This window comes from Trachypithecus francoisi, unplaced genomic scaffold (assembly GCF_009764315.1).
Source record: "Trachypithecus francoisi isolate TF-2019V2 unplaced genomic scaffold, Tfra_2.0 Lachesis_group11, whole genome shotgun sequence".
Classification (NCBI taxonomy): domain Eukaryota; kingdom Metazoa; phylum Chordata; class Mammalia; order Primates; family Cercopithecidae; genus Trachypithecus; species Trachypithecus francoisi.
In genome coordinates, this window is record NW_022681456.1 from 97,086,745 (window position 1) to 97,111,392 (window position 24,648).

At 38.7% G+C, this 24,648-nt stretch overlaps 2 long non-coding RNA genes and 3 pseudogenes across 2 annotated transcripts; 2 read left to right on the plus strand and 3 right to left on the minus strand.

Moving 5' to 3' along the window:
• The first annotated feature begins 356 nt into the window (after window positions 1-356).
• LOC117090303 lies at window positions 357-23,487 on the plus strand. Its single transcript, XR_004439968.1, has 4 exons — window positions 357-366; window positions 5,415-5,422; window positions 21,900-21,904; window positions 23,407-23,487. It is a non-coding gene; the product is annotated as an uncharacterized LOC117090303 (long non-coding RNA).
• On the plus strand, window positions 6,039-21,397 carry LOC117090300. Its single transcript, XR_004439966.1, has 3 exons — window positions 6,039-6,051; window positions 10,510-10,517; window positions 21,275-21,397. It is a non-coding gene; the product is annotated as an uncharacterized LOC117090300 (long non-coding RNA).
• LOC117090297 lies at window positions 7,716-24,078 on the minus strand (annotated as a pseudogene).
• Window positions 16,762-18,685, minus strand: LOC117090296 (annotated as a pseudogene).
• LOC117090298 lies at window positions 22,275-23,115 on the minus strand (annotated as a pseudogene).
• Window positions 24,079-24,648: the final 570 nt, after the last annotated feature.

The window sequence follows — 24,648 nt, forward strand, 5'->3', positions numbered from 1 at the left end:
ATGTAAACAACCTCCAACATACAAAAGTGATTCCAAAAATTGTGGTACATTCCAAAATGGAATATTATGCAGTTGTAAAAAAAAAAAAAAAGAGGAATATCTATGAATTCATGAGGAGTGATTTACATGCTTTATTTTTAAGTTGAAAAAGGAAAGTGCAAATTGTTATGCTACATTTATGTAAGAAATAAGAAATATAAATATACATGTATCTGCTAACCTGTACAGAAAGAAATACAGAAAAAAAAAAAAAAAAAACTAAGAACTATTGAGATTGGGGGGTAGGAACTAGGTTAAAAGAACAATAGTGTAAGAACAAGTTGAATGGGCTCAAGGAGATGTACTCTGCATACACCTTTTTGTATAGTTCTCAATTTTAGAATTATGATACTTCACTTATTCCCCAAAATAACAATCATCAGCATCATCATTGAAAATGTGGGAGCAAACCAAAATGAAATAAAAACAATAGCGCATTGATATGGTTTGACTGTGTCACTACCGAAATCTCATCTTGAATTGTAGCTCCCATAATTCCCACATGTTGTGAGAGGGACCCAGTGGGTGATAATTGAATCATGGGGGTGATTTTCCCCATACTGTTCTTGTGGTAGTGAATAAGTCTCACCAGATCTGATGGTTTTATAAGAGGAAACCCCTTTCACTTGGTTGTCATTCTCTCTTTGCCTGCTGCCATGTAAGATATGCCTTTCATCTTCCGCTGTGATTGTGAGTCTTCTTCAGCCACACGGAACGGAACTCTGAGTCCATTAACTCTTTTTCTTCTTTATAAATTACCCAGTCTTGGGTACATCTTTATCAGCAACATGGAAATAAACTAATACAGTAAGTTGGTGCTGGTAGAGTCAGGTGCTGCTATAAAGATATCCGAAAATCTGGAAGCAGTTTTGGAACAGGGTAACAGACAGCAGTTGGAACACTTTGGAGGACTCAGAAGAAGACAGGGAAATGTGGGAAAGTTTGGAACTTCCTGGAGACTTGTTGAGTGACTTTGACTGAAATGCTGATAATAATATAGAAAATGAAATCTAGACTGAGGTGGTATCAGATGGATATGAGAAACTTTTTGGGAACTGAAGTAAAGGTTACTCTTGCTATGTTTTAGCAAAGATACTGGCAGCATTTTGCCTCTGCTCTGGAGATTTGTGGAATCTTGAACTTGAGGTGATTTAGGGTATCTGGCAGAAGAAATTTCTAAGCAGTACAGCATTAAAGAGGTGAGTTGGATGCTGTTAAAAGCATCCAGTTTTAAAAGGGAAATAGAGTATAAAAATTTGGAAATTGTGCAGCCTGGTGATGTGATAGAAGAGAAAAACCCTTTTTATAAGGAGAAATTCAAGCCAGCTGCAGAAATTTACATAAGTAATGAGGAGCCAAATGTTAATCGCCAAGACAATGAGGAAAATGACTTCAGGGCATGTCAGAGACTTTGTGGCAGCCTCTCCCATCACAGGCCCAAGGGATAGGAGAAAAAAATGATTTCATGAGCTGGGGCCCTAGGCCCTCATGCTGTCTGCAGCCTAGGGGACTTGGTGCCCTGTGTCCCAGGTGCTCTAGCCATGGCTAAAAGGGGACAAGGTACAGCTTGGCTGTGGTTTCAGGGGGTGCAAGTGCCAAGTCTTGACAGCTGTCACATGGTATTGAATCTACAGGTGCACAGAAGTTAAGAATTGAGGTTTGGGAACCTCTGCCTACGTCTCAGATGATGTATGGAAATGCCTGGATGTCCAGGCAGAAGTTTGCTGCAGGGGCAGGGCCCTCATGGAGTACCTCTGCTGGGGCAGCGCAGAAGAAAAATGTAGAATTGGAGCCCACACACAGCATTCCTACTGGGACAGCACCTAGTGGAGTTGTGGGAAAAGGGCCACCATACTCCAGACCCCAGATGGCAGATCCACTGAAAGCTTGCACCATGTGCCTGGAAAAGCCACAGACATCAGCACCAGCCATTGAAGGCAGCCAGGAGGGAGGCTGTACCCAGTAGTTCTGCCATAGGGCAGAGTTGCCCGGGATCATGGGAACCCATCTCTTACATAAGTGTCACCTGGATGTGAAATGTGGAGTCAGAGGAAATCATTTTGGAGCTTTAAGATTTGACTGTCCCATTGGATTTCAGACTTGCATGGGGCCTTTAGCCTTCTGGTTTTGGCCCATGTCTCTGATTTGGGATGAGTGTATTTATCCAATGCCTATATCTAGGAAGTAACTAACTTGCTTTTGATTTTACAGGCTTATAGGCAGAAGGGACTTGCCTTGTCTCAGATGAGACTTTGGACTGTGGACTTTTGAGTTAATGCTAAAATGAGTTAAGACTTTGGGGGACTGTTGGGGAGGCATGATTGATTTTGAAATGTGAGGAAATGAGATTTAGGAGGAACCAGGGATAGAATGATATGGTTCGACTGTTTCCCCACCCAAATCTGTCTTGAATTGTAGCTCCCATAATTTCCATGTGTTGTGGAGGGACCTGGTGGGAGATAATTGAATCATGGAGATGGTTTTCCCCATACTGTTCTTGTGGTACTTAATAAGTCTAATGAGATCTAATGGTTTTATAGGAAGAAATCCCTTTCACTTGGTTCTCATTCTTTCTTTGCCTGCTGCTATGTAAGATGTGCCTTTTTCCTTCCACCATGATTGTGAGGCCTCCCCAGCCACATGGAGCTGTGAGTCCTTTCAACCTCTCTTTTTTTTTTTAATAAATTACCCAGTCTCAAGTATGCCTTTATCAGTAGCATGAAAATGGACTAATACACACATGAACTTAACTATACTAAAAATGAATAACATCAACACACAATAAGTTGTCCAGGAAAAACACTAACTTAAGTACATTTGGAAAACTTTACTTTGACTATATACTGTAAGGCTAAAGACAAAGAGAACTGAACACAAATATTGCACTCCAGTTAGTACATTTGCTTTTCAAAGGGACATGTGTTAGCAATCTTAAAATACTTTTACATGTATTCTAGAATTGAGAAAAAGCATATTGTGAATAATATATAATAATTTTCTAAGTACTGGATATTGAAATTACAAAAGAGAAAGAAAAGCTAGAATTAATCCTGTGCTCTTAAATTGGAATTTGAGATTTTAGTATAAACTCATAGTTTTTGAAACTGATAGATAGATAGATAGATGGATTGATAGATAGATAGACAAATAGACATAGGAATAGATACTGAGGTAAGTGTATATATGTAGCAATTTTAAAATATGGCCACAAATTATTTGATATTCTTCCTTTGAAAAAGCAGAACATTTCTCTTCCCTTGAGTACAGACTGTGCTTAATGACTCACTTTTAATGAACTGAGAATGTCAGCAGAAGTGACAATGTGTGACTCCGAAATTAGAACATAGAAAGCACGTGGTGTCTTCCATTTCTCTTCTCTTGAACATTTTCTCTGAGAAAAGCCTCTGCCATGTCATGAGAACACTCAAGCAGCCCTGTGGAGAGGCCCATGTGTCAAGGAACTAAGGCCTCTTGCCCTAGTCAGCAAGAAACTGAGGCTTTTTTGCTAAGCGTAATGTCACATGAGTAAACTATATTGGAAACAAATCCTCCAACACTGGATGAACTTTCAGTTGACTGCAGCTCAAATTGATATCTGTATTACAATCTTGTAAAAACGGAGTCAAAGCCACCAAACTAAGGCACTACCAGATTTCTGACCCACAAAAACTATGAGAAAATGTACTTTTTAAGCTGCTAAAGTTTGGGGGTAAGTGGTTATGCAGTAATAGCTAATTAATACCAATATTGACACTAGGAAAGGGTGCTGCCATAACAAAACCTACAATGTTGGAATGACTTTAGAATCAGGCAATAGGTATAAGCTAGAAGGACTTTGAGAAAAATGTTGGTGAAAATCTAAACACTATTTTAAAGATTGTGAGTAGAAATCTGATGGCTTTTGAGAAGGCTGCCAATGAGGGCTTAAAGAAAGTGAGAATATTACTGGAAAGAAAGGGAGTCTTGCTAAGCAGTGGTGGAAAGTTTTGTGACTTTTTTTTTCCGGTGGCAATGTGGAAAGTAGAAAATGTGCCTAAGTGCTTTTAGCTAAGGATTATTTCCAAACAGAGAGGTGAAGATGTACCAGATTTCTTCTTGCTCTATACAGTAAATTTTAAAAGAAGAGAGACGAGGTAAAGTGTGGCTTGTTAACAAGGAACCAGAATTTGATAATTTTGAAGATTCTCCAGATGGCAAACAATATTACACATAGGAAATGGCTTCAAGATCAAATCAAGGGCATGACAGGGAATATTTGGTCTAGGGATAAAGCTAGAAATAAAGGGTAGGACTCTATAATTCATGGGATGACCTTAAAAAAAAGGCAGTATCTCAGAAAACTGTTCCGTCAATAAGTCTTCTTAAAAGCCTAATAGTATTGACCCTCAGAATTTTCAGCAAAAGGTCAAAGTAAAAGATTAACAAAACAGATTTTGGGGTTAGCTTTTATTTAATAAATATCAGTATGATTTATAGAAGATCCACATGTTTTTAAGAGAATTATATTGGTATAAATTGAGCTAAAAGGGAAAGAGGCAGACAATAATATATGTACAAGCCATTTAGACCTCAAAAACTTTATAACAGCAGACATTGGCAACATTTTGTGGTATTTTTATTTACTATTTAATGTCACACTCCTTCAGGCACAAAGATACTCACAGGGCAAGTGTAGATCCTCACAGGTGCCTGGGGCATGATGTGTCCAGCTTCAACTCTCCTTATGCAGAGGCCAAGCCCACACTGCAGGTAGAGGGCAGTAGTGGTTCCTAGGTAGGACATGGGAGTGGACAGCTGAGAACCTCTCCTAGGGAGGTGGGGTGGTGGCACGAAGTGGGATTAAATGTGGGCCAGCGATGCAAGTGCATGCTTCATTGTCCTGTCAAACTTCATTTACAAAACAAAAAATTTAATAACAAATTTATTTTATTTTATTTTTGAGACAAGGTCTAACTGACCAGGCTGGAGTGTAGTGGCATGGTCATAGCCCACTGAGGCCTTCAGCCTTGACCTCCCAGTCCCAAGTGATCCTCCTGTCTCAGCCTTCTGAGTAACTGGGACTATAAGAGTGCACCACCATGTGTGACTAATTATTTTTGCTTTTTTTTTTTATAAAGACAGGGTCTCACAATATTGCCCAGGATAGTCTCAAACTTCTGTGTTCGATCAATCCTCCCACCTTGGCCTCCCAAAGTACTGGAATTACGGGCATGAGCCACACTTCTGGATGACAAATTTATTAAGAATATAAAGATACTGACCACAGAACACTAAATCCAAAATGTGAGGTCCCCTCACAAAGAGTGAATGATGGCACATTTTTTTGTGTGTTGGAGAGAAGAGGATCAAGGAGAAAACCATGTGGCATACCACAGTTTATTGAGTAGAAATATATATAACAAGAAGACTAAAAGGATTGGTCTGAGAGACTGAGGCAGAATGAAAAAAAAGGTAGAAGCAGGAACAACAGTGAATTGAGATTTTCCAGGAAAAGATAGTGTTTACTGGTGCTTAATGCTGCAGAGTGGTTAAATAAAATGAGTACTGATTCTTGCCAGAAGAACTACCATAGAGTCATGATATAAAAGCCTAATTGAATGGATTTTATGGGTAAATGGGCATATCACAGAAGTAGAGATAGCTCATGGAAACTGTTCTTTTAAGTTTGACTATGAAAGAGAAAGATATAATCCTAATCCGAGAGGGGCTTGAACATGTTGTTGAGTGTAGGGAAGAGACCACTGGAGAGAGAGCCTAAAAATAAAGGTAAGGGAATAGTGGATGGAGAAAGAATCTAAAGCAAGGAAAATGTTGGATCCCACAGTGTAGTGTTTTTTTTTTTTTTTTTTTGCAACCTCAACCTCTTGGGCTCAAGGGATTATCGTGCCTCATCCTCCCCAGTAGCTGGTTATTGTGCCTCATCCTCCCCATACATTACAGGTGTATGGCACCATGCCTGGCTAATTTTTATATTTTAAGTAGAGATGGGGTTTCACCATGTTGGCCAGGCTGGTCTTGAACTCCTTACCTTAAGTCATCACTCCACCTTGGCCTCCCAAAGTGCTGGGATTCTAGGTGTGAATCACAGCACCCAGCCCACAGCATGATTTTTAACAAACAAAAAAGAGAGCACAGGTTTCCATCTGGTACAGATTCCTTTTTAAATATGTGGTTAGGAATTTGAATAAATCTAACTTGATAATGTTAATTTTCCTGAAGGACCAGAAGACAAAGTCATTTTCTAACTGTGAAAGGAATGAGGATATGGTGAGGAGCTTTAAAGGGTTATAAACATTTTAGAATAGCCATATTGAGGAATTGAGGAGGGGATTAGGATCTATTCAAAAATTGACAAATAGCACTGTGGCCCAGCTGATCTAGAAAACATGATAGTGGAGGTACCACTGTTTGAAGAAATGAGCTTACACAAAAGACAAGTAATATAAGGCATTTTTTACTTATATTACTATATATATGACACAGGTCAAAAACAAGCAGAAAAACAAAGTAAGGGAAAGCACCACAACAAAAAAGCTTTCCTTAGATTGTATTAAGTAGACACTTGGACGCCAAGTGACCCCATCTCTAGCACAATAATATAAAAGGGAAAATATTATGGATTCTTTGTTCCCTGACCTGGAGGGTTCCTCAATTCTAGCAAACTTCCTAACTTCAGATGCAACTCAGGAGGATTAAAAAATGTTCCCGGAAGCTGTGGCCATTCAGTCACCTTACATTCTTATCTGGTGAAGAGTCTGTTGTTTCTAGTCTACTTGAACTGAAGTGAATGTAATATTAAACTAAATCAGAATTGTCATTTTTACCAAATTCAAACACAGATGAGCCCCCCATCATGTAGCCTAGCTTAGATGAATAGAAATGGAAGTCAAGACATGAAGAAGAGGTGGACAAGAAGACAGTGGGGTGACAAAGTGTTGGAGAATTTCATGAGGTAGAAAAATAGCTATGGACAGAATGAAGAAGGAAGATTTCCAGGGGAAGAGAAACAGGTGGCCAGAATCTGAATTATAGTTTAAGATTTTAGGAAGTGACACTTAATGATAACACCAATAGCGTTGGGCTGCTGAAATAAAAGAGACATAAAAAATTACTGAAACTCTAGAGGTCAAAAAGCAAAAATCAGAGTATTTCATATAAATTGACCACATGAATATTGACTCCGGGTGCTAAAACTTCCTTTGGTATTTGGATTTTTTTTTTCATTGTAGCCTAGATTTTTCTTAAAAACTAAGTAAATGAACAGACAAATACTGAAATGTTTTCTGTTAGTCTAATTTCCTCTATTTCCTTTTCAGGAGCAAAGCCCAGAAAAATTGTTATAATTTCTAAGTCAATACAAAAATCCCTTATTCTTGGCCCATGGAAACAACATAGCACACATCTGGGACTCATGATCTTCATTATTCCATAAGGTACCCTCAACTTATTATTTCTTTTTCTGTCTTTCTTTTTCCTCTCTTTACTATTGTCAGATATTTCCTCTGTATTATGCAGGCTTTACTTTTTCTAGTACTCCAAATCCCAAATTTAACCCTTTAGGAGTCATTTTCTAGATCAGATTTGACTGCAATGCTCATATATTCATTATTTATACTTTGTTACCACTTACACTTTTTTGCAAAATTAAGAAAAATACCATTTTTATTTACACAAAATATGTGTTTTGATTTACTTTTTCTCTTACAATTGCACCCAAACTATTAAGATTTATAACCTCATGTTATTTTCTCATGCCATAGAACTGCTTAAACATATTTTTCTCATATTCTCTGTAAGGAGGCTGAGGGCATATTTGTCACTGATATTTTCTGTCCTTTTCATTGTGTTTGCCATCCCCCTTGCTGTCATTTCAGCATTATTAATAGTGAACTACAGCACCAAAAGAGGTCAGGTCCAATACTTACAAATGTTTTGATTGCATTTCATTTTCATATGGATCTCTGTCAGAAAAGTCATCATTTTTCCAGGAACTAGATCAAATTATCCCAACTAATTTAAGACTTGCTCTTTCACACTATCCCACATATTCTCCTTTTTTTCTGAATGGAACTCCTTATTTCAGTCTGGTTAATCACTGGACCATTTATTCAATAAACATTGACCACCTCCTGCCTGCCAAACCCTTGCCAGCACTGGGAGTATAAAGGGAAAGATAACACAGATCCTCCCTCAAAGAGATCTCAGTTTATTAGGGAAGACCAATATGTAAACAAGTGTTTGCAATACAACTTAAATGTAGTTATTAAAAACATTGTTGTATCATGGTTATTCATATAATTATGTTCTTTCTCCCAAGAGATTATATGCTCCTGTGGGCAGCAATTTCTACCTATTCATCTTGGATCTGAGAGTGTTTAAGCATAGTCTCTGGCCAATGGTAGACACTCTCAGTAAGTGATGAGAATCCACAAAGCTCCTCCAATTCTACCCTTAATTAAACTGAATTTATTAATATTTTAAATATAAATCAGCTTTCTAAACATGTTTCATTACCATAGAGGCATATATTTCTACCATTATGATTCAGCAACTATACTCCTAGTAGGAATAACTGCTGCAGTGGGTACACTGCCTTTATTTCTTCAGCACACTTAGTCTGTATCCCATCACCTTCTGCCTCCCAGCCCAGGCTATATGTGCCATTATGGGCTTCCCTTTCATCCAGGCTTCAGATTGTAGATGATTTTCAGGTTGGATATCTTACTCTACACAAATCTTCCATTTACAGGTCATTAGACCTCTAGTTCTACAACAGCTCTAATGATGGGAAACACAATTGTTGCTTCTCTGCTTTCATTCTCCCCACACAATGGAATCTACTCAGAGTGGCCAGGGAGCCCTGCATCTTCAATAACTGAAGTCATTTGTGGCCTGTAGTAGTTAAATGAAAGAAGGAATTATACGGTGGTCTCTTCCATTTCCAGACAGTTCTAATTTTTATTCAAGGTTTTAAAATTTCAGAATAAGAATAGACTTTAATATTCCACTACTTTATAATAAAAGTAAAATCTGCACTTGCTAAAAAATTAAAAGGTTACAGACAGCTATCAAAAGACAGAGGGGATCTTTTCCTCACACTTGGCTACATGAGGAGAGATTTTCCTCTAGGGGCAACACTGATTCTATTTTCTCCTTTACTCATTCTGCTCTTGAAAAGACAAAATGAACTGTATTGATAAATATGGCTGGAATGAATGGCATGTTTGGCTTAATTCTACCCTCCTCTTTCCTCTTTGGGTCTTTCCATCTTCAAGGAACAGACTGTTCATTGGTTCTCAGGGTGGTTACTCCTGCAGGTGGAAAGGGGTTGGAATGGGAATGGGATTTACCTGAGTAAGCTTGTTCTGAGATTCATTTAGCAGACATATTTGAGCCTCATATTCAACAACTTCCCCCACATGGACCTTTATCTATGTGAAAGTGGGATTTTTTTTTCCTTCATTATTATTTTGTTTCTCAAATTACTGATGGCTTTGTATAAAGAAGGCATCTGTTATCTCCCAACAATGATAATAACTCACCCAATCTGAAAAATAGTCCTCTTTCTACATTAAGGAATAATATGTATTCCCTTCTAAGAAAACAATACACACATATGTATTTGTATTTATATCAATTTTTATATACAGGTAGGATCAGTAGGATTGTATCATTGATTGTGTCCATCATTGTAAAATAATTCATTTTGCGTGGCATATTATATCTTAGTGAGCTTTCCATAACACTCAATGTATATCTATAGCATTTTATTTTTTGTTGTTGTTGTTGAAATGCAATCCAAACTTGGTTTTGTAAAACCAACTTGAGGGCAAGTAGTACTAAAAGCCCTTTCCTAGGCTGCTTCTCTTTTCTCATCCTATTGCATATGGCAACTTATCTTCTCTAATTACCTCTTCCAAACACTTCTTTTTAATATCTCAAATGTCCTCCGAAGCTATAACAATATTATCACTACAAAGATTCCCTCTGCAAACCATTTTATGCCACTCTTCAAGCAATGTCAGAATAAAGGAAGAGTTCTTTAAGAGTAGGATCCAGATTTTATGCATGTTTGCATTTCTTATCACAAAGACAAGAACATGAAAGTATGCATTTCCTTCAGAAAAACCTTATAGATTGCTTAATGCAGCATTTTCTCGTCTCTTTGTACTTTCAAGACAACTTTAATGTAGACAATATTAAAATTGCTAAAAAGCACAAATGAACCAAATACAATTGTACCTTAATCACAAGATCCATATTGCATTGGAAGAAACTGCATCCATCTGGGAGCGATACACAGCTTTATGCCTTACACTCACAGTCCTATGGGTAGGACTGGGTTTCAGATCCATGTTATTTAACATGGACTATTTCAGATCCACGTTACCTTCAAAAGTGTTCCTGATCTAGGACTGGAAGTAGGGATTTAATAATTTTATTGTTCAGTCTAAATAACTTTTCAGTAAGAAGGTTGAGTGAGGAGATTTCAGGGAGATAATTTGGAGACTATTTAGAAAGACTCTGTGCAAATAATATCAATAGTAACACCAGCAGACATTTTTTTAGTACCATTTAATAATTGTATTTAATTTTTACTCTCCCTTTTAGGTGTTTTATATTAATAACCCCCCTCTGGGACAGAATTTATTAGTTCTCTTTTTATGAAGGAGACAATAAATCTCAAAGACTTATTGCTGCATTAACAAGGGACATAGTCAAGATTTGCACTTAGGTTTACCTGGCTCTCCAAATTCATTCTGTTTGTATTGGAGAACAGAACAGTAAGCCACGTGTTAAAAAAAAAAAATTTAAGAAATTATGAAAGAGCTCCATGGATATAAAAGAGAATCAGGTAAAGTTAAAAGTTTCTATAATTTATGTGATAATCCGTTAGTTTAGGGCCCAGCAAAGCACTTCACACAACTTGACGTTTAATAAAGGTTTGAGACTTCCCCTTTTCATGCCTATATCATTATTAGCAGCAAATATTTAAATGCTATCAAATGTTTTTCCAAGAAGGGAATATCAAACAACAAATTTTAAAAACATTTTTGGAGTAATGTGTAAGGCATTGAAAATACAATCCTGAACATGAAAACTATCCCTGTAGTTAAATAATTTAAAAACTCATAAAAAGGATTAGAGGCATATCCTTTTAAAAAAATCTCCATTTTATAACTGAGATGACAGAGAAGCTCGGAAAAGGCTGTGACTCTAAGAGAGTATTTCACAGAAGAGATGGATTTTGAGTTGAACCTGGAAAGAAGAGCATAGCAAAGGCATGGGGCAAGGTTGGGAGAACTAAGATGTGTTTGAAGGACAATTTGGATACAACAGAGGGAAAATTCATGTTGGGAGTAAAAGAAGAAAGATACAAAGAGGTTGACGTCCATTTTTATCCCTTTTAGGATTCTCCCTGGTACCCAGAAGACATCTTCTGTTTCTTTCCTCTCTATTGTCTTTGGTATATGACCGAGAAATTTAAACCAATTTGTGTATCAGGATAAGCAAAATACCAGAAAGTTAGCTAAGCTATGAAAATTACATGACCCAGTTCTAAAGCTAACCACAAATGACTTTTGGATTTTATACTATACTCCATTATTCATTCACTCTCTCCCCTCTACTATGAAGATTTTGGAGAAGTGCCTGTGTATTACAAATGAAAAGGTTTCCAAAAAGAAAAAAAAAAAAAATGAAAACAACAAGTAGCTGCTTTCTAACACCACCACTGTATTCTCATACAAGTATCAAGCACCTCTTTTTTTTAAGCTTATCATTTTGTGAAACATTTGCTTATAGAATAGTTTCTTTGTGGCCTCACATGTTGTAGTAATTAGGAACAGTAGTTTCCGTTCAGGAGAGCATGAGGTAATAATGGCTTTCTGGAAGCAAACTCAGAAATAGTCACTGTGCCCAGCAGAACTCAAAACAGGCAGGAAAGAACTCAGGAACCACACAGGCAGAATCCCTACTTTTGTTGTATCTGTTAATGGGAGGTATGTGTGTGTGTGTTGGGTTGTGTGTGTAGGGATGAGAGTAGATTTCACTTACAAAAGCAAAACTACAATAAAAAACCATTTTTCTTTGTGGAAGGAAAGTTTTACATCAGATTTCTGCTTATCCTGGCATAGGAGACTGAGAGAAATTTGTTAGAGAATCTTTCACAACACTAGCTTTATGCTCTCACCTGATCTCACAAAGTACATTTCAGAAACCCAGATGGGAGCTTTTAACCCCTGGTGTGCATAATCAGCAACATGTTTAAAGGGATATATGGCCCCTTGCCTGACATTCCTTTATTCTATTGACATTGATCGATTTAGGCTTTTGAACTGTCCTCAGTCTCCAGCCCCAAAATCAAAGACTCTTCTGTGTCTCAGTGTTGAAGCACATTTTTGAATTGAAGAATCATGAACTCCCAACCTTTTTTGCCTCTTTTCCACATTAAAATTTTAAAATTTCCCCCCCAAGGAGGCATTCAACACTGTTGCTGTCAAAATAATTGTTGTATAATTCCTTTTCAGGATTATTTATTGAACTGACATTTCAGTATTTTCCTTCCTCTTTCAGAAATTGATAACAGTGTGTCACAGAGACTCAGATAATACATGGTGCACATTGAAATACACATTTATTGATCTAGTATATTAAACGTTGAGAGGACGAATATACAAAAAGACAGTGGCCAGCCTATTTGACAATAGAATTCTGACCTACAAGTTTTAAATCAACTAGTCCAAAATAGTCAGGACTTGGTCAATAACTACCAGCTTGCCTAATGTTTGCTTCCTTTTCCAACTCAGAGCCAGAGAAAGCCAAATATGCTCCTCTAACCAGTCACAAAAGGTGCCCACTTCCACTGCACCTGCCTTCAGCTTGCCCAATGTTAACTATCTCCAAACTGCATCCCTGAAGACTTCCTGTCTTTTATTCTAAGGCTTCTCCACTCCCTGGCCTGACTTTGAATTTACATCAAATTCAAGTGATGTGGCTGACTGCCATAATATAGCAAACTCTGAATAGATAGCCTCTGTTTTTTCTCACTTGAGTTTTCTTTGTTTATGTCCAGAATGTTGTTAACTTAAGGACCTGAACCTATAAGGTCAAACAGCCCTGTAGGTACCTTAGAACACATATTAGGTCTTGAAAATAACTTTCAGGCAGCAAACATGAATTGCTCTTGTCTATCTGCCTTAGAAACAATTAGACTAAAGGTAGTAAGAAATAGAAGCCAAGTTATATTGTTACTCTAACTTGTGTTGATTTCTACTTACATCTTTTTTTAAAATATTTTTTATTTTGATAAATGTTGGGGAAACAGGTGGTATTTGATTACATAAATAACTTCTTTAGTAGTGATTTCTGAGATTTGGGTGTACCCATCACCCAAGCATTGTACACTGTATCCAATGTGTAGTCTTTTATCCCTCACTTTTCTCCTACCCTTTCTCCCAAGTCCCCAAAGTCCATTGTGCCATTCTTATGCTTTTACATCCTCACAGCTTACACACTTAGCAGCTGGCAGAACCCCCACATTGGCTCCCTGACTGGTAGGGTGAGAGCTTTCATGGTGGGAAAGGCCAAATGGAAGCCATTCAAGCTGTCTCTACCTAGAAAAATAGTAAATCAAACAATATTGTATCCCTGTAGGGATTGTGAAGATTAGTGCCACCAGCAAGGACTTGAAAGACACAGGGGTGATGATTCCCATCATATCCCTGTTCAACTCTCCCATTTGGCCTGTGCAGAAGACAGATGGTTCTTGGAGAATGACACTGAATTATTGTAAGCTTAACCAAGTGGTGACTCCAATTGCAGCTGCTGGACCAGATGTGGTCTCATTGCTTGAGCAAATTAGCACATCTCCTGCTACCTGGTATGCAGCCATTGACTTGGCAAATACCTTTTTCTCCATTCCTGTCCATAAGGCCCACCAGAAGCAATTTGCCTTCAGCTGGCAAGGCCAGCAATATACCTCTACTGTCCTACCTCAAGGGTGTATCGACTCTCCAGCTTTGTGTCATCATCTTATTTGGAGATTTTTTTTGCTTCTGCAAAATATCACACTGGTCCATTACAATGATAACATTATGCTGATTGGATCCAGTGAGCGAGAAATAGCAAACACACAGGATGTATTGGTGAGACATTCTCATGCCAGAGGATGGGAAATAAATCTGACTAAAATTCAGGGAACTTCTACCTCAGTAAAATTTCTAGGGGTCCATTGGTGTGGGGCCTGTGGAGATATTTCTTCTGAGGTAAAGGATAAGTTGCTACATTTGGTCCTCCTACAACCAAGAAAGAGGCGGGACTGGCTTTCTGCGATGGGGTCGGGTGCATACCAGAGATAAAAGATACCAAATGCATGGAGAGCTCCCGTGACTGGTTAATAGGGTGATAGACCCGGGATCCATCGAGATGTCTTATTTAAGGGGAACGTGTGGGCGATCTTAGTTCTATGGCCCTGAGGTTAGAACCAGATGTCGGATACAGTTCACTGTAGCTACCCTCACGAGTTATGGGCCCAGAGCGAGGAGAGTAGCACTCTTGTGCGGGATATTGATTTCATGGAGGATGGTGAACAAGGGACATCTAACTGAGGGGGGTATCCGTGGTGACAGGAAATTATTTGACTTAAATGTGCTATGTCCAGCAAAGGATGTAATGTACTATGTACGATAAATAAAGTGCTAGGTCGGTTGATATTCTGGGGGTTGTAGTTGATCTTTGAGTCTTGAAGTTATGTGTTATAGTTGATTAATTCATTAGAGTTCTTGCTTGTAAGCATGTTATTAAGCGTGGTTAGTAGGTGTGTAAAAATATGTGCTATGTACAGTCAAGCATATATAGTACTATATAATATTCATGTTGGCTAGCAGTAATGCACGAATTACATAGGAGCATGTTAAAATAAATTAGTACTTAAGTTGCACTTTAAAGTTTGCACACCATAGAATACAGAAAGTAGTTCAAATTAGAATGCCAGTTTTGAGTGTTGGCAGTGAAGTTAGGTGCTTTCTTTCTGAATTGCCCTAGGGAGAAGTTTCCATTTCCAGTTTACAAGACTGGTGTATTAATTTATATTACAAAGGCAGGTTCATTTGAGTAGGTTGTTTTCTGTTAGGGAGGCAAGTGGTATCAAGACTAGAATTGTGGTGAACTATATCATGGATGCTATTTGTCCAATAATAATAAAGGGTTGATTTACTGGTTAACCTCTGATTCAAGTAAGGGGAAGTAGAATTGTGATTAGGAGCCATAATAGGAATTGGCTAAGTGAGCGGAACGCTATGCTTTGTTGTTTAGATTTGTGGAGTATAGGTATGATTGCTAGGATGAGGATTGATAGGAGGAGTGCTAATACTCCCCCTAGTTTGATAGGGATGGACCATAGGATTGCATATGCGAATAGGAAGTACCACTCTGGTTTGATGTGTGGGGGAGTGCTTAGTGGGTTGGCTGGGGTGTAGTTATCCGGGTCGTTTAAAATGTCAGGTGAGAATAATACTAGTATTATTAAAATAAGAAAGAGAAGGGCTAGGCCTAAGATATCTTTGATTGTGTAGTAGGGGTGAAAGGTGATTTTGTCGGAGTCAGACGAGATTCCGCAGGGATTATTTGATCCTGTTTCATGTAGAAATAGTAGACGTAGAGTTCTGAGGGTCGCGATAATAAAAGATAGGATGAAGTGAAGGGTGAAGAATCATGTGAGAGTAGGATTATCACAATGAGTACCCTCCTCAGACTCATTGAACAAGATTGGTTCCGATGTATGGAATTGCTGATAATAAATTTGTAATTACTGTGGCACCTCAAAATGATATTTGGCCCCATGGGAGTACGTAGCCTATGAAAGCTGTTGCTATAGTTATAAGTAGAAGTGCAATGCCGATGTTTCAGGTTTCTAGAAGAAGGAATGAGCCGTAATATAGGCCTCGGCCTATATGTAGAAAGAGGCAGATAAAGAATATAGAGGCACCGCTAGCATGGAGATAGCGAGTAGTTCAGCCGTAGTTTACATCTTGGGTAATATGTGCGATTGAGGAGAAGGCAGAGGAGGTGTCTGGTGAGTAGTGTATTGCTAGGAATAGGCCTGTGATAATTTGTAGGATTAAACAGGTTGCAAGGAGTGAGCCGAAATTCCATCGTATAGAAATGTTGGATGGGGTGAGTAAGTCAATGAAGGAGTGATTGATTATTTTTATGACTGGATTAGATTTGCGTGTTGGAGTCATTAATGTTTTTGTAGTTGAAGTACAACGATGGTTTTCCATATCATTGATCATGGTTAGAGTCCATGTGGAAACGATGACATACATTTTATTTTTATTAAGTGTACTATTGGTTATGGGGTTTGTGGGATTTTCTTCTAAGCCCTTTCCTATTTATGGGGGCTTAGCATTGATTATTAGTGGTATGATTGGTTGTGTAATTATTTTAAATTATGGGGGTACTTATATGGGTTTAATGATGTTTTTAATTTTTTGGGAGGTATGATGGTTGTTTTTGGTTATACTACTGTGATGGCTATTGAATAGTACCCTGAAGCATGGGGTTCAGGATTTGAGATTTTGGGGGGTCTTCTGGTGGGGTTAGTGATGGAGGTGAGATTGGTTTTATGAGTTTTAGGTTATGATGAATTAGTGGTGGTAGTTAACTTTAATAATATAGAGATTTGGGTAATTTTTGAGGGAGAGGGACCGGGGCTGAGTCGAGAGGATTCTATTGGTGCGGGTGCTTTGTATGATTATGGGCGTTGATTAGTGGTGGTTACTGGTTGGACATTATTTGTTGGTGTATACATTATGATTGAGACTACTCGAGGTAAAAGGTTATGTTATTAGGAGTGGAATTAGGATGAGAGGGATAAGGAAGGAGGGAAAGTAGAATTTAATTATACCTTTTTGGGTGGTTGTGGTGATGGAAGTGATAATGTGGATATGTGAAATCGTTTTAGGTATAGACTTTTCTAGTCAGATTGAGTCTAGTAAAAGGGAAGCTAGATTTTGGCTTATGAGTGGGTCTTGGTAGGGGACTCTTCGATGGATTGTAGTGGGAAAATATCCTAGTATGTTGAAGAATTTGAATATGTGTGATGGTGTGTATATTTTGAGATTATTGGTTATAAGGGTGAGATCTAAAGCTGCTAGGAAGCCCAGAGCAGTGACGTACAGGGCTAAGAGTTTTAGGTGGTGAGGTATTGTTGATTGGGGGAGTGTAGTGGGGGAGATGTTGCTGGTAATGAGAAATCCTGCGAGTAGACTGCCAATTGTGAGGTGTTTGATTGGGTTTAATAGGGTTGGGTTATTTTCGTTAATGTTAATTGAGGTTGGGAAGCGAGATTGTCCTGTTAGGGTGAGGAGAATAGTTCGAGTACTTTAGGCGCTTGTTAGGGAAGTGGCAATGAGAGTGATAGACAGGGCTCAGGCATTGGTATATGACGTGTTTGCGGTTTCGATGATAAGATCTTTGGAGTAGAAGCCTGTGAGAAAGGGCATGCCTGTGAGTGCCAGGGTACCAATGGTTAGGGAAGTTGAAGTGAGGGGTATTGTTTTAAATAACCCTCCTATTTTTCGGATGTCTTGTTCGTTGTTTAGGTTGTGAATAATAGATCCGGAGCAAATGAATGGTATAGCTTTGAAGAAAGCATGAGTGCAGATGTGTAGGAATGCTAAGTATGGTTGGTTGATGCCAATGGTGACTATTATTAGGCCTAGTTGGCTTGAGGTGGAGAAGGCTACGATTTTTTAATGTCATTTTGTGTTAGGGCGCATACTACTGTAAATATAGTAGTAATGGCCCCTAGGCATAGTGTAAGGCTTTGAATTAACGTATTGTTTTCTATTAGGGGGTGGAAGCGGATAAGTAGAAACACCCCGGCAATGACTATGGTGCTGGAATGCAGTAAAGCTGACACTGGAGTTGGGCCTTCTATGGCAGAAGGTAGTCAAGGGTGGAGGCCAAGTTGAGCTGATTTTCCTGTTGCTGCTAAAAGAAGGCCTATCAGTGGGAGGAGACTTGAATTGGAGCCTAGGATAACTACTTGTTGGAAGTCCCATGAGTTATAATATAGGAGAAATCATGTTATGGCCAGGATAAAGCCAGTGTCGCCAATGCGGTTATATAAAATTGCTTGGATAGCTGCTGTGTTGGCGTCTGTTCGAGCGTGTCATCAGCTAATTAGTAGAAAGGATATAACTCCTATGCCTTCTCATCCAATGAAAAGTTGGAAGAGGTTGTTGGCACTAACTAGAATTAGTATAGTGGTAAGGAAGATAAGGAGATATTTAAAGAATTGTTTAATATTTAGGTCTGAGCTTATATATCATAGTGAGAATTCTATAATGCATCAAGTAATAAATAGTGCAATTGGGATAAATTTTATAGAGAAGTAATCTAATTTGAAGCTTAGTGTTAGTTCTATTGTTTGGATAGTTATCCAATGTCAGTTTGAAATGATTGTTTCTTGGTCCAGGAGAATGTATAGGGCTGTGGGAAGGAGGCTAATAGTAAAAGTAAATATTATAGCTGTTTTTACATAGTTAGGGTATGAGTGTTTTTTGTTGGGGTTAATAAGGGCAATAATAATTGCGAGGATTAGGGAGGTTAGGGTTATTATGGTAATGGAGGTGCGCATGGTTATTACTTTTATTTGGAGTTGCACCAATGTTTTTGGTTCCTTTTTTTTTTTTTTTTTTTTTGAGGCGGAGTCTCACTCTGTCGCCCAGACTGGAGTGCAGTGGCCAGATCTCAGCTCACTGCAAGCTCCGCCTCCCGGGTTTATGCCATTCTCCTGCCTCAGCCTCCCGAGTAGCTGGGACTACAGGCGCCCGCCACCTCGCCCAGCTAGTTTTTGTATTTTTAGTAGTGACGGGGTTTCACGGTGTTAGCCAGGATGGTCTCGATCTCCTGACCTCGTGATCCGGCCGTCTCGGCCTCCCAAAGTGCTGGGATTACAGGCTTGAGCCACCGCGCCCGGCCGTTTTTGGTTCCTAAGACCAGTGGATAACTGCTATCCTTTAAAAGAAAGCTGCCGGGCGCGGTGGCTCAAGCCTGTAATCCCAGCACTTTGGGAGGCCGAGACCGGCGGATCATGAGGTCAGGAGATCGAGACCATCCTGGCTAACACGGTGAAACCCCGTCTCTACTAAAAAATACAAAAAACTGGCCAGGCGAGGTGGCGGGCGCCTGTAGTCCCAGCTACTCGGGAGGCTGAGGCAGGAGAATGGTGTAAACCCGGGAGGAGGAGCTTGCAGTGAGCTGAGATCCGGCCACTGCACTCCAGCCCGGGGACAGAGAGAGACTCCGTCTCAGGGAAAAAAAAAAAAAAAGTTAAGAAAGCTGTTTTGTTAAATACGGAAGCATGGATTAGCAGTCCTTGCAAGCTTTCTCGTTAAATAAGAAGTAGTGGGCTTCTGTAATTAGATTCGCAATCTAATGTTTTAGTTAAACCATATTTACAAGGGATGAAACCTAGAATAATATTGGGGTTGAGGGATAGGAGGATAATAGGGGAAAGGTGCATAAATATTAATATATTTTCTCGTGTAAAGGAAGGCTTTATGTTGATGATATGATATGTAAGTATTCCTCGTTGTGTTGTGGTAAATATGTGGAGGGAGTAAAGGGCTGTAATTAGTATATTGAGTCCTATAAGTATGATGGTAACATGTGATCAAGAAAGTGAAGTTATTATTACAAGGAGTTCTCCTGTTAGGTTGATAATAGGGGGTAAGGCGAGATTAGTGAGGTTTGCTATAAACCATCAGAAGGCCATTAGTGGGAATAGGGTTTGAAGTCCTCGAGAAAGTATTATAATGAGGTTATGGGTTCGTTCATAATTTGAGTTTGCTAAGCAGAATAGTATAGATGAAGTAAGTCCGTGGGCGATTATAAGGATAATTGCGCCAGTGAAGCTTTAGGGGGTTTGAATGAGGGAAGCTATGATTACCAGAGCTATGTGGCTTACGGAGGAGTATGCGATAAGTGATTTTAGGTCCGTTTGTCGAAGACAGGTTGAGCTTGTTATGATTATACCTCATAGAGATAGTATAAGAAATGGGTAGGCTATGTATTCTCTTAAGGGGTTGAGGATTGAGGTAAGTAGTATTATACCATTAAGAGTACTGCGGCAAGGACATTGATCCGGCAATGGGGGCTTCAACATGGGCTTTAGGGAACCATAAGTGTAGGTGGGTATTTTTACTATGAAGGCTATCATGCATGCTAGTCAAGTAAGGTTATGGGATCAGGTAGTTGTTAGTTTTTGAGCCGTAAGTGTTAGTAATGTCATGTTTAGTGAGTCTAGGTTATTATAGGTGTGGATTAACATGATAAGTAGGGGAAGAGAGCCGGCTAGTATATAGAATAGGAAATATGTGCTTGCGTTGAGGCGTTCTGCTTGGTTGCCTCATCGGGTGATGATGACTAGGGTGGGGATGAGGGTAGTTTCAAATAAAATATAGAATATAATTAATTCTGTGGTTATAAATGTTAGAATTAGGGAAATTTGTAGGAGAATTATTATGGAAAGATAGAGTTTTTTTGTGGGGGGGATTCATTGTGTAAATGGTATTGACTTCCTATGATTATGAGAGGTAAGAGTCAGGCAGTTAGCACTAGCAGTGGCGTTGTTAGTGGGTCGGAAGATAAATAGGTTGAATAGCTAAGGAGGTTGTTGTTAGTTTGGTTGAAGAATAGTAGGGGGATAAGGCTGATAATCAGACTGTGTGTGGTCAGATTGGTTCAGATTATGTTGTTTTTGGAAAATCATGTTGTTGGCAGTAGTATAATTGTGGGGATAATTTTTTTAACATTGAAGTAAGCTTGGGTTGTGGACATAATCTAGGCCATATGGGTTAGAGATCGAGACTAATAAGGCAAGGCCTACTGCTGCCTCACAAGCAGCGAATACCAATAGGGTGATAGGTATAATATTAGCTAGGGAGAAATGCACGTTTGAAGCTATGAGGGTACTTATAATAAAGAGTGACAGTATTATTCCTTCTAGGCACAGTAGGGAGGATATTAGGTGTGAACAATAGATTAATACACCTAGGAGTGAAATGGTAAATGCTAGCGCAATATTTATATAGATAAGGGACATTTGGTTAGTATGGTTATCATAATCTAATGAGTCAAAATCATTTGTTTTGTTTAAACTACTTACCAATTCAGTTCAATCTAGTCCTTTTTGAGTTCATTCGTAGGCCAGACTAAGAACTAGAATAATAATTAATATGATGGATGATTTAATTATTATGGGGAGGTTTGTTGTTTGGAGGGCTCATGGTAGGGGTAGTAGTAAGGTAATTTCTAAATCAAATAATAGAAAGGTGATGGCAACTAGGAAAAATTTTATGGAGAAAGGAATATGAGCAGAGTCTAGTGGGTCAAAACCGCATTCGTAAGGATTTGTTTTTTCTGTATAAGAATTGAGTTGAGACAGTCAGAACATGATGATTATTAGTAGCAAGGTTAAAAGAGTGTTAATTGTTAAAGCTAATACCAGGTTAATTATTATTTTTCAAATGCTATCAAAACTAATTGATTGGAAGTCAACTGTACTAATTGTATTAAAAGAATAGGACCTTCATCAATAGATAGAAATATAGAGAAACAGTCAGACAACATCTACGAAGTGTCAGTTCCAAGCGGCGGCTTCAAAGCCAAAATGGTGGTTTGATGTGAAGTGATATAATAGTAGTTGATGAATAAGGCAGATAGTCAGGAATGTGGATCCGATGATGACATGAAGTCCGTGGAAGCCAGTAGCAATAAAGAATGTTGAGCCGTAGATGCTGTCGGAAATAGTAAAGGGTGTTTCAAAATATTCTGAGATTTGTAATAAGGTGAAGTAGATGCCTAGTAAAATTGTAACGAGTAGGGCTTGGATTGTTTGTTTTCGATTGCTTTCTATTAAGCTGTGATGGGCTCAGGTGATTGTAACTCCTGATGCAAGTAGTACAGAGGTATTTAAGAGGGGTACTTCTAGAGGGTTTAGAGGGGTAATGCCTGTTGGTGGTCAGTATCCTCCTAGGTGTGGGGTGGGAGCAAGGCTTGAGTGGTAGAATGCTCAGAAGAAGCTGGCAAAGAAGAAAATTTCTGAGATGATAAACAAGACTATTCCGTAACGAAGACTTTTTTGGACGGGTGTTGTATGGTGGCCTTGATAGGTACTTTCTTGGACAATATCATGCCACCACTGATGTATAGTTAGTATGTTGGTTAATAGTCCTAGTGTTAATAGAGTGGTGGAATAAAAGTGGAATCATATAATTAAGCCAGATGGTATTAGGAGAGCTGAGAGGGCTCCTGTTAGTGGTCAGGGACTGGGTTTGACTATGTGGTAAGCATGAGATTGGTGAGTCATTAAATGTTGTCATGTAGATAAAGACTGACTAAGAGTGTAAAAACATAGGCTTGGATAATAGCAACTGCGATCTCTAGAATTGTTAATAATATCAGGAGTATGAAGGTTAGTGAGGTAGCAGGGAAGTTAATGGCTGATAATGCTAGTGCGGCATTTCCAATCAGATGCATTAGTAAATGGCCTGCTGTGATATTAGCGGTTAGGCGTACAGCTAGGGCTACTGGTTGAATAAATAAGCTGATAGTCTCAATGACTACTAATATGGGAATAAGAGGTGTGGGTGTACCCTGTGGCAGAAAGTGAGCTAAAGAGCTTTTAGTTTTAGAGCGGAGACCTGTAATTACTGCACCTGCTCACAGGGGGACTGCTATAGCTAGGTTCATAGATAGTTGGGTGGTAGGTGTAAATGAGTGGGGTAGAAGTCCGAGGAGATTGTTTATGGTAATAAAAATAATAAGAGATATTAGTATTAGACACCAAGTTTGTCCTTTTTTACTGTTAGTTATTATTATTTGTTTTAGGATGAGTTGAATTAGATTTTGTTGAATAGTAATAAGTCGGTTGTTAATGAGGCATTTGGGAGTTGGAAGTAATAATATAGGAAATAGAATGATGGATACTGCAGTAGGTTGATCTAGGATTATTGGAGTTGTGAATGGGGTAAATAAATTTTCATTCATTTTAATTGTCAGGGGTTATTGTGGGGTTTTGTATTAGGGTTTTTTGTGATGGGGTAGTTAGTAATTTGTGTTCAATAGTTTTAATTGTGTGATAAGATATAGTGTGGGGAGTACGGTTGTGATGATTATGAACCATGTAGATGTATCTAGTTGAGGCATTTCACTGCAGAGAGGAATTGTTTCTCTCAATCTTTAACTTAAAAGGTTAATGCTGGAATAGCTGTACAGTGCGTCTGTAAGAGTATTTTAAGGAGTTATGGGGGGGGTGGAAGTGTAGGGTAGGAGGTGATAAATCTATAGGGTAAGCACGGGTCCTATTTCAAAAATTTTTAGTGGAATTAATTCTGCGACAATAGGCATAAAGCTGTGGTTGGCGCCGCAAATTTCTGAGCATTGTCCATAATAAACGCCTAGTCGTATAGCATTAAATGTAGTTTGGTTTAGGCGCCCAGGAACTGCACCTATTTTTAGGCCTAGTGTGGGGATAGTTCATGAGTGCAAGACGTCTTGAGATGTAATTATCACACGGACGGGAGCTTCAACTGGAAGAACCACTAGATTGTCAACTTCTAGAAGTCGAAGGTCTCCTGGGTTTAAGAATAATGGGGGGAGTATATAAGAGTTAAAGATTAATCCTCCATAATCTGTATACTGGTAGGTTCAGTATCATTGATGTCCAATTGACTTAATAGTAAAGGAGGGGTTGTTAATTTCATCTGTTGAGTAGAGGATGCGCAGGGATGGGAGGGCGATTAAGACTAAAATGATCGCGGGTAAGAGAGTTCAAATAGTTTCCATATCTTGGGCATTTGTAATGTTAGTGTTGGTTAGTTTTGTTGTGAGTGTTGAGAATAGAACATATAAGACTAGAAAGCTAATTAAGGATACGATTATAAAAGCGTGGTCATGAAAGGTGATTAGCTCCTCTATAATAGGGGATGTGGCATCTTGTAAACCTAGTTGGACTGGGTGAGCCATATAAAATATATAGAGTTTAATCTATAATTTAGCTTTGACAAAGCTATGAAATAATTTTTCTAATACCTTATTGAAAAAGTTATAGGGGCTATAGGATTGGCTTGAAACCAGTTTTAGGAGGTTCGATTCCTTCCTTTTTTATCTAGTTTTGATATAGGTTGGTCCTTCAAATGTGTGGTAGGGTGGACGGCAGCCATGCAACCACTCTAGGTTAGTAGAGGGTTGTTCGATTAATAGAACTTTGAGGCAAAGGCTTCTCAGGTTATGTAGATTATTAATATTACCGCTACTAGGAAAATGAAGGAGTCCATAGATGATATAATATTTCATGTGGTATAGGCATCAGGGTAATCAGAATAGCATCCAGGTACTCCGGACAAGCCGAGAAAGTGCTGTGGAAAGAAGGTTAAATTTAGCCTATGAATGTAATGGTGAAGTGGGTTTTGGCGCAAGCTTGGTCTAGTGTATGGCCTGAAAATAGGAGGAACCAGTGAATAAACCCCCCTATAATGGTGAACACAGCTCCTATTGACAAAACGTAGTGAAAGTGGGCTACAACATAGTATGTGT